Below are 11610 nucleotides of genomic sequence, written 5' to 3' on the forward strand. Positions count from 1 at the left end.
AAAAAATTACACTCTCCAAATACCTAAAATATAACTATAAAGTAACGTAAAAAATGAGATTAATAACTTGAAAAATAAGGCAACTTAGCTAATAAAATACACTAATTAATAAATTGTTATGGTGTAGTCAGGGGTGGAGATAGAGTTTCAACTACGAGTTCGATCGAACCCAGCAATTATCATTTAAATGTTCAAATTATCAATTTAGAACCTGATAATTCAACAAGGCTAAATTTTCGAACTTATACACTTTAAATCCTAAATTCTGTCTCTAGCGATTGTCGGTATAAGTTAAATCCTTTTAAAATTGCAATGACATTGACCTTTCTCACCTCAATGAACATGCCCCATCAAGTAAATGGACAGGTAAGGAACAACTAAAGGACATAATTAATGGATATGGACCACAGCAGCACCAATGTACATCAATGGCTTGGTTCTGGTGTGAACAGTTTACATATAGAATATGATTGAAAATTAAAATCTTGAATTTAGAACTAATTCTTTTTCAGTTATTGAACGTTTTTTTTCTTTTCTGGAACAATATAATAGTATTGTTGACATGGTCATCTTTAATTATGTATTAAAGATATATTAGCAAATCTCTTTATCGTGATGTTGAGTCAATTTCGCCATAAAATATGAAGCCGCCCTTATTATAATGCGTAGTTTTATTTAAGATCTTATAATTGCACTTTTCTTATTTAAAAAAGTTTGTAGTGTAAAAACTAAAATAAAAATTAATACGCATAAATAACCATGAAAGACAAAAATTAATACACTTAAATAACCACGAAAGACTGATGGAATAGTAAAGGATCCTCCTTCCTTAGTTATTGGTTTTGGTGTTTGATTCCGAAAATTGGACAAATAAACAGCGCCAATACCGAAAATATTGGGTGGAACAGCTGACAATCAAAATTTAGCCATCATTTCAAATGTAATAGAAAAATAGTCATTATTTAAAGCAAGAAAATATCTGGACGAAAAATACCTCTAGCAAATATATGGAAGGTAGAACTCTAACACAATGTGAAGAAGTTTGAAAGTACTGGGATTTAAGGTCACAAAGCAGTGAGCTTTAAAGGTGAAGTGTGAATTGGAAATTGGAGGGAAACAAAATTTTGGATATGTAACTTTTCCAAATGAGCATTCTCTCACATTGGTGGTGGAAAGTGATATATTTTGGACTTTTTTAATGTGTGTTTTCAAGTTCCCATTACATAAATAAATTAACCACTTAAAATATGTCACCTTCTTTAATTATATGCACTAGCCTCAATAAGTTGTACAACTCTAGACATGTTTCAGCCATAGTTCGATTGTCTAAAACTCTAAAGGTTATCTTGTGTTAAGCCTTTAAAATAAGCATCGTAAGTGAAATAAGATCAATATATAAGTATTAAATTAATCAAAAATTGGCACTTATTGTTAAAATACAAGTCAAAAAGTTTGGAGACTCTTCAAAACTCTAACACATTTTTGATAGAGTTTCTCGTGTAAAAAATCGAACTCCACTAATACACTGTACTGAAATGGTGTTTTAGGTAAAGTTTTAAAATATTTTGAAGCATTAAAGAGTGACTAAACGTTGAATAATTTTGAGATGGTGGCTAAAGCTAGATATAAGGTCCAAAAAGTGGCTATTTGCCAGTTTTGCTAATATCCTTTAGTGTACTTTGAACAATGTGAATTTGGATTAATTGACCAATAATTTTGGACACTAGATGCTCGAAGAATAAAATAAAGAAGAAGAAATTTGAAATAACACATCATTGTAATGAAATGTTCTTATATATTAAATTTCAATTTTTCATTAATATTGTCTATTGTATGTGTATAAAATAAATAAATAAAAAAGTTTCATTTATTATACTCACTAATTGCACCTTTATCATCCTTAGCTTGTGAATAAATTAATCTTGAACTGAACTACTGGTATCATTTTCTATTTGTATATATACTACTGACCTCAATATAAATTAATCTAATAACTTAATGAATTTAAAACATTCTAGACAGCTTTTAGTGCAAATTGAGATATAAGATATTATAATTGAAGCTTTTAGTACTATCGTACTTTATATGATAGTATAATAGAATAACAAGGACCTGTCAGCAAACGGTTTGGTTTTTATTCTTGGATGTATCTTTTTGTTCAAATTCTATTGGCATATCATCCATGACTTATAGTTAATTTCCATCTTAATTAAGGGGATTTCTTCTAGAGTATTACAAAATGTTATGAAGCTAATTCGTCCAACATTTATCATGAGTTTTAGCATTAAAGAGTGACTAAACGTTGAATAATTTTGAGATGGTGGCTAAAGCTAGATATAAGGTCCAAAAAGTGGCTATTTGCCATTTTTGCAAGGACCTCTTATAATAGAATAATAGTATAATAGAATAACAAGTACCTCTCAGCAAACGGTTTGGTTTTTAGTCTTGGATGTATCTTTCTGTTCAAATTCTATTGGCATATCATCCATGACTTATAGTTAATTATACTTAATTTCCATCTTAATTAAGAGGATTTCTTCTAGAGTATTACAAAAATGAAGCTAATTCGTCCAACATTTATCATGAGTTTTGGAACATTGATATGCGTTTTCCTATTAAGGGTTATATTTATTTAACTTATGTGACATAAAAATAACTTATTAAAAAATAAATATAAACAAAAATAAAAATTTATTAAAAATGACATAACTTTGTATGGGCATGCTTTTAAGTTGATGATAATATAAGGGTCTCGTGGAGCTTGGGTCAAGATAATACATCTGTTGTGATGGTCAAGTTAAATAGTGGTGGTGGTCAAAGTCATTGGTGGGTGGGGAAAAGGTGTGGGTGTAACGAGGTGGGGGAGGGGAGGACCTCATTGACACCCATGACTTAAGACATATTAAGACTTGGGCAAGCAATTCGACGAAAAGGGCAATATCTAAACAAGAAAGACATCGAGCACATAATGATGACAAACATTTGAAGAAGGGGTGCACGACACTTTAGGAAAATGTCACATAGGAGTGAGAGAACAAAATGAAAAACTTTATAAGGCATAATAAAAGTTTACATGGACACAATTTTAGGCTTGATAATGGCATAGCCCAAAGGACGAATCTGCAAGGTCTATTGGGCCAAAGCAAACAGTATGTGACATGAGCCTTATTTTCTATATTGCCAAAGCAAGCTTATTATAAAGGAAACTTTCATAAGTAGCGAGATTAGTGCCTTTGTCTTTGCAAAAGAATAGCAACACTATTTTTTTCAAAACGCAACAATAATTTTCTTTGAAAACATCATATATTGTATGTGCATGCATACAATATCCATGTATATACGCTGATACATTGCATAGTAATACATTGTATATATAAATATATATACACCGATACATTGATAACATATACACATTATGCATACAACATGCAAGAATTATGCCCACAATTTAGGAATACATGTGTGTGTATATATATAGTTACGTTTTATAATTATTTAAAAGTATCGCTATAAAATGTAATTACATAATTAGTTGCACATTAGATAATTTTTCCTTATTATTGATTAGAATGAGTTACACATTGCGACAAGTCATCATCTTAACCTGATGGCCCACTCTATTTATGAACACAAGTTAAAATCTGTAATTTAAAATAGTCAACTATAAACTTTATCTATTAGTCAAAGACAAATTTTCTCGGGAAGAATTATTATGTTTAGGATTTTCTGTTGTTTCACTTTCCTTTTTTCTAGTGGACTTTCTTTATATCACAACACATACAGTAGGACAAAATTATTCAATTTTATAGTTTAAAAAACAATGAAAAATATTTTTTTCTCAAAATTGTTATCAGCAATTTATTCAAATGAAATATGTATAGGGTATAGGGTATTGGAACTATGTGTCAATGAACTAATTAATGACAGGAAAAAAGGACATGATTCTGAGTCAGCGCTATTCACAAGATAAATATATTAATGATATTTATTAATAGAAATATATATCAAACTTTGAAGACAATTTTTTTTTTTTTTTTGAATCGTTGAAGTTGACAAATCCGTAGTGGTTTCGTTTTTGACTTTTTTACGAATCCTTAAATTAAAATGAGTTTAAATCAATAATAATGTAAAGAGACGGTATATCTATGGAGTTGACTACTATTTCATGGTGCCTCATAGTTCAAAGTCTACAAAACATTTTCTTTTATGAGATATGATATATATATATATATCCTCGTATGTTGTACATAGCCTTTATTGAGGGTTAAAATAAAAAAAAAAAAAAGGGTATAAAAAAAGAAAACTTCAAATACGTTAAAGGATGTCTTTTTTTTCTTTTTTTTTATTTCTTTATTTATTTCTTTCTTTCTTTCTTTTCTTTTTTTCTTTCTTTCACACTTTTTGACAAAATTGGTAATCATCTTCAACTTGAATATTTTATATAGAACCCTATTTAATTTTTCAATGATTTTAAATCAATACACATAAATTATTTCCTTTTTAGTGGTTTATCGAAGTCCATTTTTGTTGAAGACTTGTTGTCATTAGCTTTAAGTTATTTATGTTTTAGGGTTTCTTTTAACTTTATTTTGACAATTTCACAAATAAATAAATTAACAATAAATAAAAAATTAACAAATTAATAATCCATAATCAATTAACAAAATATTAATTCATAATCATTATTTATTTGTGTAATTTTTTTCATTATACCCTTCAACACCCAACTAATTGGAGTTCTTAAATAACTTCAAAAGTGGGTTTGGGTACCAAAATAATCCATTAACGAATACGAACAATAAGCTAAATTGGAATAACGAATAATAAACTAAATTCGAATAACGATAAACTAAATCTGAATAACCATAAGCTAAATTAGCTTTGGATTGTTTGAATTATTAAAAGGGATTAGTTAGTTAACATAATTTTTAGAAGGATTATTAGTTAATATAAAATTTTGTTCGTTATTACTTTAACTACATGAGTTAAGTAAATTATAATCAACAATACAATATCATGGATTATTCAAAATAACTAATTAAATCCTCCATAACTTATCCTAGTTAAGTAAGTTCTAATTAGAGAATTTTTTTTAGTTAATTTCAAGAATAATGAATAATTTAGTATTTACAAATACGACACCTCCATGGATCTCCGTTAATTTTTGTTAATTATGGCATTGTTAATATTTGTTAATTATGTCATTGTTAATATATTTATACAAAATTGTTTTTCCCATTTTAATTACTTGTTTATCCCATGTTAATCGTTAAATAAATTAGTTCTTTTTTCACTAATAATATCTTCTCAATTGCTTCAAAATTTGATCCCTGGTGGATGAGATAAAAAAAAAGTCAAAAGCCAAAGGCTTTACCACCAAACCAAGTTGGACTAAAATAACAATGTAGACACTTTTTATTATTTTGTATGTTCACTAATGCTATCTAACTTGTTTTCTTAAATTGAATTTGGAACCTTGAAATTGACATAAACATCATTATCACGGGATTATGGAATTGAAATATATTTTTCGCCATTAGATTTAAAAAAGAAATAAATGAAAATTGCGCATGTAATTTGGGGGAAAATTGAAATTGAATGGGATAAAGGACGTTTTTGGAAAATCACAAAAAAAATTCCTTATGGTTCATTTCTGAAAAAATACCCAAAAAAAAAAAAAAAAAAAATCGCATCAAATGGACATCCGAGCATGAAAGTTATGGCCATTTAAAATTTCACCAACTTACAAATAAATTAGTGCGCAAAAGGTTTTTTAATGGGTTATTTTATTTAAAATCCACTTTTTGATTATGAAAATCAATTAGTTGGGGTTGAAGGGTATAACGCAAAAAAAAAAAAAAAATTACACATAAATAATTGATCATGAATTGATATTTTGTTAATTGATTATAAAAATAAAGTTATAATCACTAAAAATAAAGTTACGCATTAATATAAAAATAACGTGAAACCTAAAACATAAATAATTTAAAGCTAATGACAACAAGACTTCAAACAAAAAATGCGAAGCACTTTTCAATCACTACAAAGTTTTGTGTATCCTTGATGTGTTTCTTTTAATCGCACAAAAATAAATAGGGTTCTATATAAAATATTCAAGTTTTAGAGTCTCGAAGCATAATTAATCTATGGCTAAAGTATGTGAAAAAATGTGAAAGAAAGGCATAAAGAAAGAAAGAAAGAAAAGAAAGAAAAGAAAGAAAGAAATAAAGAAAGAAATAAAAAAATAAAAAAAGAAGACATACTTTAACGCATGAAAATACGTTGTACATTGTCTCCGTTAAGTCCCATGATTTTGAGAAAAAGGTTCAAATTTTTTTGGGGGTTAGACTCTTTTTGAAAAGGTAAGGTCTAGAGGAAGCATTTAGAAATATGCAAAAACTTATTCATATTCAATGATTACTCTAAATCAATAATCATAAATTATGTTCCTTTTTTTGATTTATTTATCACTTAAATTAAAGTTAAATCATACACTCCTGCTGGTTCCATTTAAGTTATTCTTTTAACTTTAAAACTTGGTCAAAAATAAGTGATTTTTTAAGAAATTAAGAAATTTTTCATCAGATATCTCATACCCGTATTGGGTTCAAATTAAATTTGAATTCGCACAGAAAAATTCCACATTGGGGGAGGGGGTGGCGGTTGTAAAGCGCTTCATAGCGAAGGCCGTCCCATAAAACCACTACTGTCTTATTCGTAAACAAATTATTTTGGCATTGAATTATTAATAGGCTAATAGCAAAGAAAATACCATCTACTAGAGGTTCTATATGCTCACTCTACTTATGAAGATCACACATAATATCCTATAACTAATTACATTACATATTAAAATGACTTAATACATAGTCAATTTCTTAAACTTGCCAATAAAGTTATTAAGATACTTGAACTACGACTTGTTCTAATTGAGCACCTAAACACATAATAAAGTATCCCTATTAGACATTTTCGGTGCAAATTTTGGAAAAAACACTTTTGGGCATATTCTTGTAGGTTGAGGTTCTTTTTCAATGAAGTACAAAATCATAGGAACATTTAAGTCTTGTTATTTTTCTTTCTTTGAGGAAGAGTTGAGATAGAATCAACTTAATTTCAAATTGCTATTCAAAATTTTAGTGGAACACTGTATTTCTTATCTTGAAGAAAATTTACTAACATGACTAAAACTAAAACCGAACCGATTAATACTGATTATATAAAGATCTTTTTCTTCCATCATGTTCTATTCTGTACTAAATCTACATGGATTTCAACATAATTATGTAAAATTTTCAAGATAACTTACTTCTATGTAATGTTAGGATAATCTAACTTCTGTTTAACATCCTCACTCAAAGTAGTTTCTTACCTTCACAAAAAATAGTTATTACTCCGTATGGTTCGTTTCTTGCAAAAAGAGTGACTAAAAGACTCATTTGGCCATGAGAATTATTCACTTTTTCCGGAAATATTTTCACTTATTTGAAAATCAACGTTTGATCATAAAAATTTTAAGATTTGGAAAACACTTAAAATCCTGTTTTCACTTTCAGTACATTCAAATAACTAAGTGGGCGTTTGGCCATAAAAATTATTCACGTTTTTTGCGAAATTTTTTCACTTTTTTTACTTTTAGCGTTTGGCCATAAAAATTATTCACTTTTTTCCATAAATACTAAAAACAAGAAAAACTTGTTTTTCAAAAAATTTCAACTTCTTTCACTTTTTACACTACATTTCACCAAAAACTACAATTTCAAAAACTATGGCCAAACACAACTCCAACTCCAACTTCAAAAATTCCAAAAAACGTGAAAAAGTTTTTAGTATTTATGGCCAAACGGGCCCTAAATATTACTTGCGAAAACTAAAATCAAGTGCAACTCCATCTTCAAAATTCCAAATAAAGTGAAAAATATTTTGTCTCTATGGCCAAACGCCTACTAAGACAATCAAGAAGCCCAGCCCATATGGTTAAGTCTAGACAGAAACAACTACGCAGTAGCCCAGCCCCATACCAGTGAAAACACCCAACAAAGCAAGCTATTATTCCCAGATCGGCTACGAAGAGAAGCTTCATTCTCTTAATATAAAGGAACATCAACATTTTTCACCTGAATCGCAAGGGGCATCTGGTGAAAGTGAAACGATGCAGAGAAGATTAATGTGACTCTTGCATAAGGATGACACGCACAAATTGAGAAATGATCCAAAAATTTTCTCTTTTGATCGCTTCATTTTTCTCAAATTCTGAAATGAATTGGAAAAAATGGGATGGGCTAATAAATGACCGGGTCAATGATCAGCCCAAACTTGAACGGATTGGGCGGGTCATGTTTTCATGAGTGAATTTTGTCACCTGTAATGTAGATCTACGTTTATGGTGGAATATGTTATCAAAGGTAAACTTTCTTTGGCAATGATACATAAATTTTTGTGGTAAAGATATTTAATGTCTCTTGCATTGTATAGTTATATAAAGTTATATAGTAAGATGTTTGTCCAATCCCAGTAAATCAATAAGAACGCCAGCCCATTACAGTTAAGTCTAGTCGCAAAAAAGGGCCTAGTTTAGATAGAACGACGAAAAGGAGAAAATGTCTCCCCGTATTTATTTATTTTTACAAAAAATCCATGAACTGATTGATCACCATGCATCTTTTTACAAGTGTTGCATACGAGGTCCGGCATGGATAGTTGAACAAGATTCATGCATGATAAGAATCTTGATTTATCTCAAGGGGTCACTACAACATTTGGCTAAAAATTTATTAGTTACCACACAAAATTCGTCACTAATTGTTCACCTATAATGAAGTGACCATATGGGATCATTAACGTCGTTTCTATAGCCAATGCAAAATAAAGATTCAAACCTTATTTGTCTCACTAATTATTCCTTATGGAGCCTGGCCGATGAGGAATCGCTAGTGAGATAATTGGGGTCCTAATTTTCATTTTGCATTGACCGCATAAATGACGTTAATGTTAATTCATGTAGTTACTTTATTATAGGTGATGGAACAGGTATATAAGATGCATTTCCTCTCTTCCCATTTGTATACAATTTGCCTGAAATTGGGTAAGCAAGAGAAATTATAAACAAAAGTTCCAATGCTTTCAGTTCCAAAAAAAAAAAAAAAAAAAAAAAACACACACACACACACAAATCTTCCAGGCTTGTCAAGGTGAAATGGACGACAAAACAGTAGCCCAGGCTAAGCAAGCTGTCACACCCCAACGTTAGGGGTGTGGCTGGCACCCGGCACCCGAAAAGCCGAGCGAACCAACTGTGATATCTAAACTATGTAACGTGAATCATAGGCCGACGAGGCCGCTGAATAACAACAGTAAGAAGTATATCATAACAACCTGCAAATAGAAAAGGCCCAGCAACACATATATGCATTACAAGGGCCAACAAGGTCACAACCAAGAAAGACAACTAGTCAGAAGGCCGGCAAGGCCAAACGCAATACCTGTACACTGACTGATAGTCTATAAGCCTCTAAGAGCACTAATATGCATCAACTGGTCGGGACAGTGGCCCCGACGTACCCATAGCCATACTCTCTATATATATATGCATGTATCCTGTTTAATGACTCTGACCAACAACTCCGGAGAATGAAGTGCGAACATCCTTGTTGAACTTTGGTATCCTACTGGAAAAGGTACAACAATCCGTCTACCGTACCTGTGGGCATGATCACAGCGCACAAAATGCGTCAGTACGAAAGATGTACCGAGTATGTAAGGCGGTACGCATAAACATAACATAAGCATAAGAGATACAAATAACTTGGGAAAAAATGTAGAGACAACCTGAAACTCTGAACGAGGCCACTGAGGGCGACCATAATCATGACATAAATGTAAATGCATGCCCGTAAAATCATTCCTCATGTGGAGGCATATATCATATCATATAACAATAATAAATCCCTCTGTGGGGTGAGCTCATCATCATAACATCATCTCTGTCTAACTGATCAATGGCAATGCACAGCTACGTGCCTACCCGGCTGCCTATAACATGGCTCGATAAAGAAAGAAATACATCTAGGTGCACAGCTGCGTGCCTACCCGGCCGCCTACAACACGGCTCGGTAAAGAAAGAAACATGTCTAGGTGCACATATAAGTGCCTACCCGGCCGACTATAGCGCGGCTCGGTAATGAAAATAAATACATATATATAAGTGCAATGAAAGACTGACCTCAGAAAAAATATCATGGAAAGAGTCGGAGCGACCTATCGTCGTTATCCTCCGACTATCATTATTGTCGCTATGATTATCATTATTTGATCATTAGGCCAAAGAAATAAAAGTACAAGGAAACATCTTGTTATGAATTATTCACGAAGCCAAAGTTAGCCAAACTCTTATGAATATGATCGACAACTTTTATCGGAAAGAGTGTGCCAACGAGAGGCTTGTCACCTTGGAGCAATAGACAAGAAGATAAGGATTAACTCAATTAAAGGAAGTACAATCAAATCAACTTTGATGTGAAGAGTACCATAACTAATATCATTCTTCATTCGATAAACAAGAGGGATACGAAATGTGAAAGGTACTTCAATACAAGCTATTCATAAAAAAAGGGTAAGCTTAACCATTTTGGGACATAATCGACACGGGTTGAACGGAAAGTCTTTTAATCGATAGCCAAAAGGAAATGTGGACCATAATTTGATACAAGTCATAGATGAGTATGTGTCAGCTCAATTATCATGGAACGCGATCGATCCAAGTTAGCGGAACAACTTTTCAATGAAAGGTCATTTGAAATCTAGTCATGCCACAGAGAGAATAGAAAGCCCTACATACCTCGTCGATGGAGTTATATACATTTCCCCGAGTCCTCGAACGTCTTACGAATGATTTCCTACATAATACAGACTATTCAAGATCAAAACCAAGGTCATAGCTTATAGAAATCTTCATTTAGACATTTAATCGAGCAACTCATGGGCGTGAATTTATAGGACTTTTTGTAGCATAATTTCCTCGTAAAATGCTACCAAATTCTACTTTTCTACTCCTCCTCGTCAATACGATCCAATACATATCAACACAGCTCCAAACAACACGTTAAAACCACATAAAACAGCCCAACTATCAAGCCAAGTCCATAAGAGTTCACAAGAATTGTCAAAGCTTATTCTATAGGGTTTTCACCAAATTTCTAGGTTTAATTACTTGTAGAAGTTCAAAGAGATCAAAAGGAAGTTAAAATATACCTTAGATGATCAAAATCACTCCAAACTCCAAGTTACTTCAAGGTGAAGTCCTTATCCAAGAAGAAAATTAGCGAAAAAATCACAATTCCGTAGTTGTCATGTTGTTCTTCATGTTAAAGTTGATAGATTTGCTCTTGGTTTGGATCGAGATTGATGGAGGATTAATTGGAGAGGGTTTGAGATTTTTGCAAGTCCTGAATGGTGAGGAAACGGAGAAAAAAATCGTGAAGAGGGGTCTTTTATATAACTAAAAGTGAGCAGCCACCGACCTTGGTCACTGTTCCCGCGGCAGTTTGCGTCCTTGGACGAAAATACGAATATCTCTCAACTCTGATGTCATATCAATGAACGGTAAAA

The 11610-nt window shown here is 31.4% G+C and overlaps 1 long non-coding RNA gene and 1 other non-coding gene across 2 annotated transcripts; one reads left to right on the forward strand and one right to left on the reverse strand.

The window, feature by feature from the left end:
* Nucleotides 1-8118: 8118 nt before the first annotated feature.
* On the forward strand, nt 8119-8225 carry LOC132041272 (U6 spliceosomal RNA). The gene has a single exon (XR_009410972.1). It is a non-coding gene; the product is annotated as a U6 spliceosomal RNA (small nuclear RNA).
* A 339-nt stretch (nt 8226-8564) lies between these two features.
* LOC132040772 (uncharacterized) lies at nt 8565-11434 on the reverse strand. Its single transcript, XR_009410769.1, has 3 exons — nt 11254-11434; nt 10841-10898; nt 8565-9703 (listed from the first exon to the last, which is right to left on the reverse strand). It is a non-coding gene; the product is annotated as an uncharacterized LOC132040772 (long non-coding RNA).
* Nucleotides 11435-11610: the final 176 nt, after the last annotated feature.

Source organism: Lycium ferocissimum, chromosome 12 (assembly GCF_029784015.1).
Source record: "Lycium ferocissimum isolate CSIRO_LF1 chromosome 12, AGI_CSIRO_Lferr_CH_V1, whole genome shotgun sequence".
NCBI classification, from domain to species: domain Eukaryota; kingdom Viridiplantae; phylum Streptophyta; class Magnoliopsida; order Solanales; family Solanaceae; genus Lycium; species Lycium ferocissimum.